The following is a 12814-nucleotide window of genomic DNA, read 5'->3' on the forward strand; positions in this document are numbered from 1 at the left end:
TAGAGAATATTTAATTGACGAAAAAACAATTATACGGGGAAACATTATCCATTTCCCTTTATATTGTCATATTAATGCAGACTAAGCAATGACCTTATTGAACACCAATATTTACGATATTTTATCTTATTTTAATCTAACTTCATGAGGGGGGATTGTGTACAATACGAAACTTCAGTTTCATACCATTTTGACCCCTTCCCGCTTTTTTTTTACCATAGAATAAAAAAGGAAATCAACCAGGGTACAATTTCTTAAAACCTGGCCATGATAACAACTCCAGTTTGAATATCAAATTTCATAGGATGAGCCAATCAGAAAGCAGAATCGTTATTGTCGTCATGGTAGTTGACTTTCTAGCAAAAGTTGCTATCATAGTCAACATTTTTATAAATGGGGTCCTGATTAATTAATTCGAATCAAATACCTTAAAAGCTGAGAGCAATTTTAATCGAGGAATAACCCGATCACTATTAGGAGAATAAAATCGAATGAAACTGAACGACATGTCGTTTGGTAAATGATCGGGTTCAGTTCACAGAAATCAGTTATTAACACGTTCAATACTGAATTCAGCCATTCTAAAAGACTTTCTAAAATAACCATCTGGTCCAAGTAGGCAATTCGCTAACACATTTTGCATTTATTTTGTTATGGTTACGAGTAAACCATTCATTTTGGATCTGAGGGCATTCATTACAGACCTAAATCTAGACGAAATGGATATTGGCGACAGCTTTCTATTCGATATGGAATGATATAACATTACACACTGTGACCATGCGTATATGAATGTAGTCGCGTACATATAGAGCTTGAAGGATGAATATTGAAATGGAAGTAAAAGTGAAAACAAAACTCTGGTCTATATTTCTCTCAAAAATCCGATTTCATTCCTTTGATAGTCTAGATGATTTGCAAAGTGAATGTTTTCTTGTAGAGAAGAAGTTTGTCTCCATCACATCCTAAAAGGTTACCAGAAGGAGTAACGAGACAAGGGCTGAAAGAGCGAGAGCGATCTGATTTCACGTATTCCACGATCCTCCTTGCCTGGATGATACCATCACGTGACACCTGATCAACTGCGTAGGTCTTACGCCCTCTATCCCAATACGCGATGTAGAGTGTGTCTGTCAGTTTGTCAACGCGACAATCTGAACAGTCCCACTCATCACAGTGTATGACAGCCTTCTCTTCTCCTGATCGTGAGATGACAGTGTATTTAATACCTGTCTTCACAACGATATCACCTGATGACAAGGCTTGTATATCACCACACACCGTCTTACCCTGAATCGTTATAGTGTTTACTATCTTACCATCAGCAGGATTGATGACGTAGATATTAGACTGATTGAACTGAGCAGCGATGATCATCCCATTCCTGTCAACATCAACATACACAGTATTACCGTCTCCATTCCTCGGTATGCCGATGTCTCTAATCACCTTCCATTGTCTGTCATACAGAGTGATGCATCCATCCAACCTGTCACCCGTGCAATAATATCTCCTCTTACCACATACTATTACGTTACTGTCTATCGGCCCACATGATGTAATCCACACACCTCCATCAATGACTTTCTTTGTGTGTTGAGTGTTGATGTTTGTAACAAGCATGTCATCGTTAAATTCACTACGCACACATATCTCATCCTCACTAGTGAATCCACACACGTACGGCCTATTAACAACCGATGGAATGTGGATTGATTTGACCGGCTCCCATTTGCCGATATACCAATCAATTCTACCATAGTATTCTCCACCTACTTCCCCCTCTACAAACTTCAATCTCTCAACTTCACTTTCTATTCGGTCTAGACAATTGCTAACATCTTGATGAACATTCAAACTTAAATTTTCATCAATAGATGCAAGTACTTGAGGAGCTTCATTCACCAACGTTTCATCATGTTGGTTTATACGTTTGATGGTTGATTCAATGTTCATCAAAGTGTTTATTACATGCTGATTTTTACAAGAGAGATTAATTGTCTTCTTAGTAACTACACCACTGATTGTCTTTGTATCTGATAAAAGTTTTGCTTTTTGGTCTCTGATAAATTGTCGCTCCTTTTCTCTCTCGAACTTGCAATCCTTGATCCGTTTTTCTCTCTTCTCATTTACTAGTCTTATTTCCTCATCTGCCTCCTCGTTAATAACCCTAATCATCCTGTTCTCCTTTTCTCCAACAGATTCGATCATGTCGTCATATGATGCTTGAATGTTGTTGTTAATTGTCCGAAGATGAGTAGTTCAAGACGTTGCTACAGTCTTTATTTTCGTGCTGAGGACTTCCAATTGTTTGTGAAGTTCTTGAGCTTTTGGCCGTTTTTCTTCTAGCTGTCTCTTCCTTTCGAAGATAACATCCTCGATGTCGTTTAGCTCACATGGTTTCTGACTGTGATCTTTGGTAGCGCATGGATGACATATGGGAACTGTGTGTTTCTTACAGTAAAATTTGATTGGCTCACCATGCTTGTCACATGACCATGTCATGTCATGGCCTTTCCTTGTACGAAGATAAAATGAGCTCAAGAAACAATTGGAAAAAATAAATATTACCAGGGTATATTAAAGATTCCTTAACACCTTTAATAACGTTAAATACAGAATTCTCACAAACAGAGGTAAACGCAAGTAGACACACCCACGCACAAACATCAACACATTCATACTAAATTAACGTGTATATTAACGCTCTTGTCGAACTAATAAGCTCTGATCAAACGTTTTAAGCCGTTTCGTAAGTCTCTCGCTTTCTCAGAAACCTTCACAGGAAAAGTGTTATCAGACTTAATCTTAAATGTTCTTGCCTTGTTTTGCGAACCAATAAAATATCACTAAATTTGATACAGTTTTTCCTCTTTAGCTGAATTAAGATCCTCGTATAATGTATTATTATACACAAATAAACAAAGAGGTGCAGAGTAAAAAAAACATATTAGGAGGTATAATTTTAATTTTTAGTTCATGATAAAGAAGGATCAGTGCTCAAATTGCAAAGAATGTGGGAACTAAATATTGATAGTGCGTAATAACAACGCAAACAACTTCAAACAATTTTAGCAAGTCTAGGGCCTGCGTTTATGCAATGAGTATACCTCAAAGCGAAATTCAAATGTTCGAAGAGTAAAAAGCCTAAGGCTCTTTTCATGGTAAAAGAAAATAAAAATATTGTATAAAAATTCCTTTTATAAAGTAAAAATAAGTCCTTTCTAATACTTCCATAGACAAAATGAAAATTATCATTCATTTATATGTATATATTTCATTCATGGATCAAAATACATTTGTGACAATGTTTATATAAACCCATATGCACTCTCAAAACCTAGACAGATTTCAAAAATGAACAAGACAGCTTAAAGGCAGAAAAAGTATAATTAGTGCTGCCATCCGACTAGGAGCAAATAATAATAAAAAGGCGATTTTATACCACACCTAAAGTTAAAACATAACATAATCAACTAGAGTTAAAGCCTGAAATTTGTAAAAGAAGTACTTCTGGTTACGATGTACTTATCATCTTTATTTGGAAACTGAAATGATATTTTTTGGTGAAATGGTACTATTTTGTTTCCAATCATGGGATGCATAAAACCTAATCTGGCTTAACTATCATATAACAATTTAAGACATAACTACAATGTAAACGCACAACTTAATGGGGAAAATGCAGAGGCAAACTATATAAGCAAATATGTTTGAAACAAAAACATGGAAATGAGACGAGCTACTGTAAATTACATGTGCTGTAGGCATGGCGTCATTAAAAGGGAATTTATCGGAAAGTTTCATTACGGCTTTTTCTCGAAGCTCATTCGTAACAGCCAAGTTAAAGTAACGTGGGTCAAATATATTCATATGATAAGTTATCAAATTCATGTTTTTCCTATCCCCACAAATGAAAAAATATAATTCTTAAGCTACATACTTACCTATAAGTTCAAGTACACACCCTCTATCAGCTTACAATATCTATACACTGTGTGAATGAATGTATACAGTGTACAACTGAGTAGACGTGCAGTGTATTGTGAAACATTTGGGATTTTCCACATCATGGATTAGTGCACAAAGCAAATAAAATGCTCAATCTTGGATATTATTTATTACATTTCACATCTCTTTACAACTATACAACTACATATTTAATATGGCTTCCAGTTTAGCAAATGTGCCAATGGTTTGCGAAGTAGAAACGTAGTAACTCTTCGCAACTGAAACTCTGTCTTTTTGCCAAAAATGCAATATCTGACGTCTTTTAAATTTTCCGTCACACCCACCCCCTAAACATACACACACTCACCTTTATCAACACTTATCACCACTCATCAACCATATACACTAATTAGTACCCATGCTCGAGACATTATTCATATTCAAATTTAAGTTTAAAGATCCAAACAGGAACTAATAGTGAAACGATGAATTTTGTGATGTGTTTAATATTTGGCTCTTATTGGACCTAAATTGTTTTGTCAGAAGAAGTTAACACATATAATTTTAATGCAGAATTGGAAAACTGCGCCAAATAGGCGTAATTAGATATCACAACACTGAAGATTTCGTCAAAAGCTGATGATTTCGTCATGTCATGTTTGTAAGAAATGTTATGACATGTTTCCATTTTGCGGTCCGGTCAAGGTATTTAACTCTATTTTCCAACAGAAAATTCAGTACGAAGTCTCTATTATAGGTAATTACACCCAAAATATAAATAACAATTAGCAAGTTGTGCTAACAATCCAACATTTATTTCAACTTCACCTGGCCACGTGGCTAAATTTGAACATTATTCAACAATCAAACACCCTGTCTCTTTCTATGCAACTGTTGGTTAAAGTGAACTGCCTTTTCTTCCAAAATGAATAATTTGACCATACCGCGAAGAATTTCAATCACCTTAATAACAAGCAACAATAAAAGAATTATGGTTTGCTTAAAAGTGATTGATAATACGTAATGGAGTCGGCTAAATAAATGTAAAGAAAGTCTCGTCTTAATCGTATATTTTTTATTGAATAAACTATCCATTATCTCTCCCATCTAAAACTTATTATGATGTATCAACTATTTTATCCTACACTTACGTGTATGGAGCTCCAATTGAAGGTCAAATCCATATCAGAAAAATGTTGATTTGAATCAATAGAGAAAAATCAGACAAGCACAATGCTGAAGATTTCATCAAAATCGGATGTAAAATAAGAAAGTTATGACATTTCAAAGTTTCGCTTATTTTTAACAAAATAGGTATATGAACGAGCCAGTTACATCCAAATGAGAGAGTTGATGATGTCACTCACTCACTATTTCTTTTGTTTTTTATTGTTTGAATTATACAATATTTCAATTTTTACGAATTTGACGATTAGGACCTCCTTGCCTGAAGCACAAAATGTTAAAATAATGGAATTCCACGTGTTCAGGGAGGAATGAAACTTCATTTCACATGACAATGGCGAGAAAATCAAAATATTTCATATTTCAAACAATAAAAAACAAAAGAAATAGTGAGTGAATGACATCATCGACTCTCTCATTTGGATGTAGCTGGCTCGTTCATATAACTGTTTTTGTGAAATGAAGCGAAATTTTGAAATGTCATAACTTTCTTATTTTACATCCGATTTTGATGAAATTTTCAGTGTTATGCTTGTTGAATTTTTCTCCTTTTATTCAAATCAAGTTTTTTGTTGGGGTGGACTTGTCCTTTAAGTTTCACTCTGTAAATGTTCAAGGGGCATAATCATTGTTACTATTATTTGAACATTCATCTTCATTTTTACCATCGTTTATACATGTAATTGCCATGATGTAATTGAGTATATGAATATAAAAAAAAACAAAGTCCGTTGAAAGTATTTCGAGAAGATCGAAAAAGGGACTTTTTTATATTTAGGCAATTAAAGTATATTTGGCCAAAATACATCAGAGAACATCAGTAAACAAATTGTAAATTTATGAACATCAATATTATCATTGCTTATGGGCGGGGCCTTTTGTCTGGTGGATTTGGATCGTTTATAGTATCATATGGTCTTGGGTCATTTTTACATTCATTTGCATGGTAGATGTTTGTACTACTGAATGTTAAAAAGAGATACCCAAGAGATTTGTTTTATGTATCATAGGAATAGTGCCACTTGTCTTTTGTATTTTAGTGTTTTTTTTCATATCTGATGTGTTTTGAGATGAGCAAGTGGGTGTAGGTGTGTTGGTGTGAGTGTTAAATGTGAGGACATGTGTATGTGTTGCAAAATACAAAAAAAAAAAGAATCTGGAAAATGACGTATCATTCATAATTTACAGTTCTCTCTTCCTCTATCCATGACACCAAGAAGTCTTAAGCACACAAACAACAGTTCAAGAATTAGGGGTTGGGGGTTGGGTATGGTATTCCCCTTTTATGTTTTAAATTAAATAAACAAACAAGAAATACAGATGGTGTCCCCATTTAAGTTCAGGTTAGGGGTGTAAATATAGTGAGAACTTTTCCTTGGCAAAGACCTTTATTTCACGCTTGCAAGATATTTTTTTTCTAAATTCATTTGTAAATTTGCAGAATTTCTTTTTTATTGCTTGCTAGTGAGTGAAGGGGGAGGGGTGATTCTTCCAAAAGACAAACTTTGTTTGTGATCAAAATTTGTAAGAAAATATCAATAATTAATCCGTCCCTGCATGCCCCACATCCACACACGCATATTGGAATAACAATTATTATTTTTTCCTTTTTTGAGGAGCTACTTTTTTTTTACTCACACCCCCGCAAACACCCCTCACACATCCTCTGACACACACACACAGACATAGGGTATTATTATACCCAAATAACACAGAATCACATACATCTGCAAGTGATCTTCAATTACCTATTACTTTTTAAACATTTTAGACTAGGTCCAAAACAAAACAAGATTCCACTTTACATCTGATCAATGTTGAAAATACCTCTCTCCTCTTGTAAAATAAAACTCATAATAGTCTAGAACTGAATAAAGTTAAAGATTCAGGTGAATGCTTTTATTCCGTCACAACCATTGAACCACATCTCTATCAAATAAAAATAAATGATAAAATGCAGTTAGTGTATGTACAGAGTTGAATGTAATGAGAGAGGGCGCTATGATATAAATATAAAAAAGCTCAAGTCCTGGACTTGGGCAAGGTTTTCCCCTCTTTATTGAAGGCATTGTTTATATGATTTTAGATTTATGATTTATACACACGAAGAGTCATTGTATAATGAAAAATGCCCCATATCTATTAACTCAATTGGACTTGACCGTTTTTTATATTCAGATACTCAATTTTCTATAGCGGGTCTCATCCACGGAGTTTAGAACATTATCTCCGCTTTCCATGCTAACAATCATTCTGTCATAACTTCAAACCGTACATACACGAACTATAAACATGATAAACCAAGTTACTTCTCTTAATAATTGAGGCCAAAGGTTTATGAATGTGAAAATCTATCTATTGTGTGTATCATAAACCTGTTCGTGAGTTATGACGAATGCCTTTATACAGACTGGTGAACCTTTCTTTGGTTAACAGATCCCTATGACTTGTAGCTGACTTTATCACCTGAGAACATATTCCAGTCTTGAGTAAAGCCCCGGCCGAGTCATACCAACGACTTATAAAAATGGGACCTTCTGCCTTCTTGATTGGTGCTCAGCATTTAGATTGAAGAATTAAGGGTTATAATAACATATAATGTTGTGCAGAGCCAGCTGGAAGAGCAGTCTTATGATTGAAGTGGCTACCCTGGATAAATAAAACGCTATTATTCATTATTATTATTATTCGTAATTTGGGAACAACTTAATGAAAAATCAAGTTTGTCCCTTTTTTGTTATTATTATTCCCCCCTTGTAAGTTACCGTTCCAGTTGGTGCCGGTACATTATTATCAACATAATATGACAGTCTGTGTTGACACGGAATGAAACATTATCAACACAATAGAACAGTGCGGGTTGACGCACAATGAAATATTTTTAATATAACAGGTGAATTATGGCATTTTTGTCTCACCTGCGAAGCAAAGTGAGACTATAGGCGCCGCTTTTCCGACGGCGGCGGCGACGGCGGCGGCGGCGGCGTCAACATCAAATCTTAACCTGAGGTTAAGTTTTTGAAATGACGTCATAACTTAGAAAGTATATGGAACTAGTTAATAAAACTTGGCCATAAGGTTAATCAAGTATTACTGAACATCCTATTAGAGTTTCATGTCACATGACCAAGGTCAAAGGTCATTTAGGGTCAATGAACTTAGACCATGTTGGAGGAATCAACATTGAAATCTTAACCTGAGGTTAAGTTTTTGAAATGTCATCATAACTTAGAAAATATATGGACCTAGTTCATGAAACTTGGACATTAGGTTAATCAAGTATCACTGAACATCCTACATGAGTTTCACGTCACATGACCAAGGTCAAAGGTCATTTAGGGTCAATGAACTTTGGCCGAATTGGGGGTATCTGTTGAATTACCATCATAACTTTGAAAGTTTATTGGTCTAGTTCATTAAACTTGGACATTAGAGTAATCAAGTATCACTGAACATCCTGTGCGCGTTTCAGGTCACATGACCAAGGTCAAAGGTCAATGAACTTTGGCCGAATTGGGTGTATCTGTTGAATTACCATCATAACTTTGAAAGTTTATGGATCTGATTCATGAAACTTGTACATAAGAGTAATCAAGTATCACTGAACATCCTGTTCGAGTTTCAGGTCACATGATCAAGGTCAAAGGTCATGTAAGGTCAATGAACTTTGGCCATGTTGGGGTTTTTTGTTGAATAACCATCATATCTCTGTAAGTTTATTGGTCTAGTTCATAAAAAAGTGGACATAAGAGTAACCATGTATCACTGAACATCTTGTGCGAGTTAGAGTAGTATTCAAAGTCAGCACTGCTGCTATATTGAACCGCGTGGTGCAGGTGAGACAGCCAGAGGCATTCCACTTGTTTGTATATCAACGGGGGTGAATTCTTTATAGATTTATGAAAAGATTATCATGATTCGTGAGGTTCAAGTTTTCGACCTTTATGTTTCAAAACATCAGTAGCTGACAATGAGAGAAAAACTTGTATTCATTTTGAACGAAATCATTGAAATAACGAAAAACAAATTACAAGTAGTTAAACGAAAATTAAGAGGTATATGATTACAAAACATTAGAGAAGTTGATAACAATATTCCGAGTAAAGAACGGGTAAAGTTTGTATAGTAGGTAATCAAAGGTAAAGGACACTCTGATGGAATATATAATATACTTAGAGGAACAATTCAACACTGTGGTAAATTGGGAAAGATAATGTAATTTAAAAGAGAATCTCAAACAACAACTAATTCTACTAATCAATAGGGTTATCAAAATAAAGTTTAGTGAATGTTCTTAGTTTGCATTGATGAGTGAAGGGGGGGGGGTGATTGAAAGACAATTTTGGATGTCTTAAAGAGAAAACTTATACTCAGATTAATCCAACAAAAACAAAGACAGAGTTTGGAGATCTTTGAATAAAGTTCGTTTGCTATCATTGTGCAGTAAAGATGAATGACAATGGTTCGGATAAATTAACTGAGATAGAAGAGAAAGAAGCACTCACCAAGTGCATACATCTATTGGAAAGGTCAATAAAACGAAGTTCATTACTGACTCCTATATTAAGATATTTGGGTTGAAACACTTGAATCAGGGTTGTTTACTGATGACTAATTGAAAATAAAAGGAGATGGTTAAATAAATAAGGTAGGCAATCTAATTTCAAATGATGTACATTGAAGATGTAAATTGATATAAATAAAAGATGTTAATTGATGCACATTAAAGATGTAAATTGATGTGCATTAATTATGTTAACTGATGTGCATTAAAAGTGTATATTGATATACATTGAATATGTAAATTGATGTACATTAAAGATGTAAATTAACGTACATTGAAGATGTAAATAATATACATTATTTCTGTAAATCGATGTACATTAAAAATGCAAATTGATACACATTAACCCTATCTAGGCCGGGGGGGGGGCTCGGAGACCCCCACCCCCTCAACGAATCGCGCGATATTTTCGCCTTGCGAAATTTTCTGACCGCACCGCTAGCTGACTTTTTACTTTCAGGTCTTACGCAACTTTTGAGACCAATTTTGCGTCACCCGGGTACGTGGTTCCTAAATCATGCAACATTGTGTAAGTGCATGTCAGACCGAAAATGGTTCAAAACGTGATTTGGTGTACAAAGTCAATGCAAATTGTATTTTCAACCGAAATTCATAAATGCATGATTATTTTTAGTTTTGCTAGTCTAAATGTATTCATTTTATGCTTTTTATGATCACAGAAGAGTCCCCAACAAATTTTATTGAAAATACGATGAAAAACAAAAGGTAAAAAAAGAACAAAATACATAAGAAATTGCAAAAAGCAATATAATACATAAGAAAATGATTTGTATCACAATGTTTTCATGTACACTTGCTAAAAACACCACAAACAGTTTCTATACCAAAAATTAGTACATTTGGAGCTTTATTTAGGGAGTTAGAGGAAAAAGTATGATTTCGCATACTAATTACGCATAAATTAGCATAATCACTTAATAGCGATTCGCATGAAATAAATTACTATACAATCTTGTAGATTCTGTACCAGGCAACCCGAGTGCCCATTTTCGGCGCGATCGCGCGGTCGACGGCCGAGATCTTGGGGGGGGGGGCTGCCTTGTGGGGGGCATAGGAACTCCCAAAATACCCCGGCCTAGATAGGGTTAAATATGTAAATTAATGTACATTAAAAAGGAAAATGATGTAACATAATGTACATTAAAGATGTAACATAATGTACATTACAGATGTAACATAATGTACATTAAAGATGTAAATTAATGTACGTTAAAGATGTAAATCAATGTACATTAGAGCTGTTAAGATTAGATCTGAAGCATTACAGGGTATCCTAGCAAATCAGGTGTTCAATATACCTCATTAAACTTTCTATAAAAATGTTTCACTTTATTGCAAGGCGTACATACCGCATTATACAAAACATATAACAACCATCTACGATAGATATATTGATACAGGGTTAAATAATCCTTAGAAATATGCAAGCAAGTCTATAGTTAACTGAAATACTTTCATCTTTCAAACTCCAGAGTAGAGATGATATTCATCCTTCCTATTTCCATAAAATCACCTATATATACATTACCCTGAAAGAAGCCAAAAAGCAGTTCGCGAAAATTATTTTAGATCATTTTCGTTCTACAATAATAAACAATTTGTAATGTTATTTATGGTGTCAAAAGTCCTCTTTGATGAAGTACGTGGGTTAATAGATGTGGTGTTTCTAACTCAACACATAACATTCAGTTTGTGTCATATCTGAGGGACGGGGTAATGGAAATGAAGTGCTTTACTCAGAGACAAAATCGCCATGATGCCACAAAATTATTTTTGGAAATATTTAATTTGATCGTCTTTTACAATGTTTTGACACATTATGCAAGTGAATGTTAGTAGAATGCATATGGCAGATATGTCTTTTTTTATAAAAAAAAGTCAATCGAATTCATGTTTGTTCTATGCAAAGGTGCACAATTTCAGTATCATATCTTGAATCCGAATATGATATGATTTTAGTGTTTTTTTAAAGGAGTCTGTACTTAGCTTACTGAAGTTATCAAATGAAGGTAATTTAGACTTCCCATGGCTTCTGATTTTAAATGATTTAATGTCTGAAACCACATCCATAACAAGTGCTTCAATGTGAGTGTAATTTAGGCTTGAGCGAGCGCCATCCTTCGACGTAAAATGGATTAGAATAAGAAAGGGGTTTCCCCAAATATGGACCGTCGAAGAGAAATGACATCATTTCATGCCGCCCAACCAGCTTTCAATCGCGCTAACATTCACAAAGTTTAGGGGCGTTGGGATCTATACCCCCCCCCCGCTATTCTCTCTCTCTCTCTCTCTTTCTGCTTCTTTCTACTCTTGCTTGCTATCTCCCTCCTCTTTATTCTCTTTCTCTCTTATCCCCATTTTGCTATCTCCTAAACTTAATCTTTCCTTGCAAGCCTCCTATAGGATAGTTAACTTTTCTTTTACTGAATTTTCACGAAATCAGATCTATCTACTGAGTTCCAATTCATCTTTTCTTTAATTTTGATATGAATTCCTATGATTGACATGCCTTGTGATATATTTCTCTTTACAATGATTAGATTACTTTGTTTATGAGAACAGAAAACACTGCTACCCTTCTATTATATCATTCTTTCTTTTCTCTCTATATTATTGTAATACTTCATCTCCCCTCCCTCTCTCTTTCTCACACACACACACAAAAACACACCCTCTTTCTTTTCCTCATTCCTTTCACTCTTTTTTCCGTTTTATGCTAATCTTTATCTCCCTTTATATGTCCCTACTTCCCATATGTCTTTTTCTCTCTCTCTCCCCATCTTTCTCTCGCATCCCTCTCAAACATTCACACTCTAAAAATGAAGTGCTAATTCAGCTCTTAAAGAGCGTGTATAGTGACTGCACTTAGGAGTGCTGATTTGTCTAGTTCAAATTTGAACGGGAAAAATCAGCACTCCAAAGCAGGCGCGGATCCATGGGGGGGGGCGAGGGGGCCTTGCCCCCCCCCCTTCGGCTAAAAAAAAAGAGAGAGGGAAAGAAAGAGAAAAAGAGGGGAGAGGGGAAAGAAAAGAAGAAAAAGAAGAAAGGAAGAAAAAGAGAGGAAAAGGGGGGAAGAAAAAGGAAAAGAGAGAG

The 12814-nt window shown here is 34.9% G+C and overlaps 1 pseudogene; it reads right to left on the minus strand.

Moving 5' to 3' along the window:
* Positions 1-906: 906 nt before the first annotated feature.
* LOC121416739 lies at positions 907-11075 on the minus strand (annotated as a pseudogene).
* Between the last annotated feature and the right edge of the window lie 1739 nt (positions 11076-12814).

The sequence above is a fragment of the Lytechinus variegatus genome, chromosome 6, assembly GCF_018143015.1.
Source record: "Lytechinus variegatus isolate NC3 chromosome 6, Lvar_3.0, whole genome shotgun sequence".
Taxonomy (NCBI): domain Eukaryota; kingdom Metazoa; phylum Echinodermata; class Echinoidea; order Temnopleuroida; family Toxopneustidae; genus Lytechinus; species Lytechinus variegatus.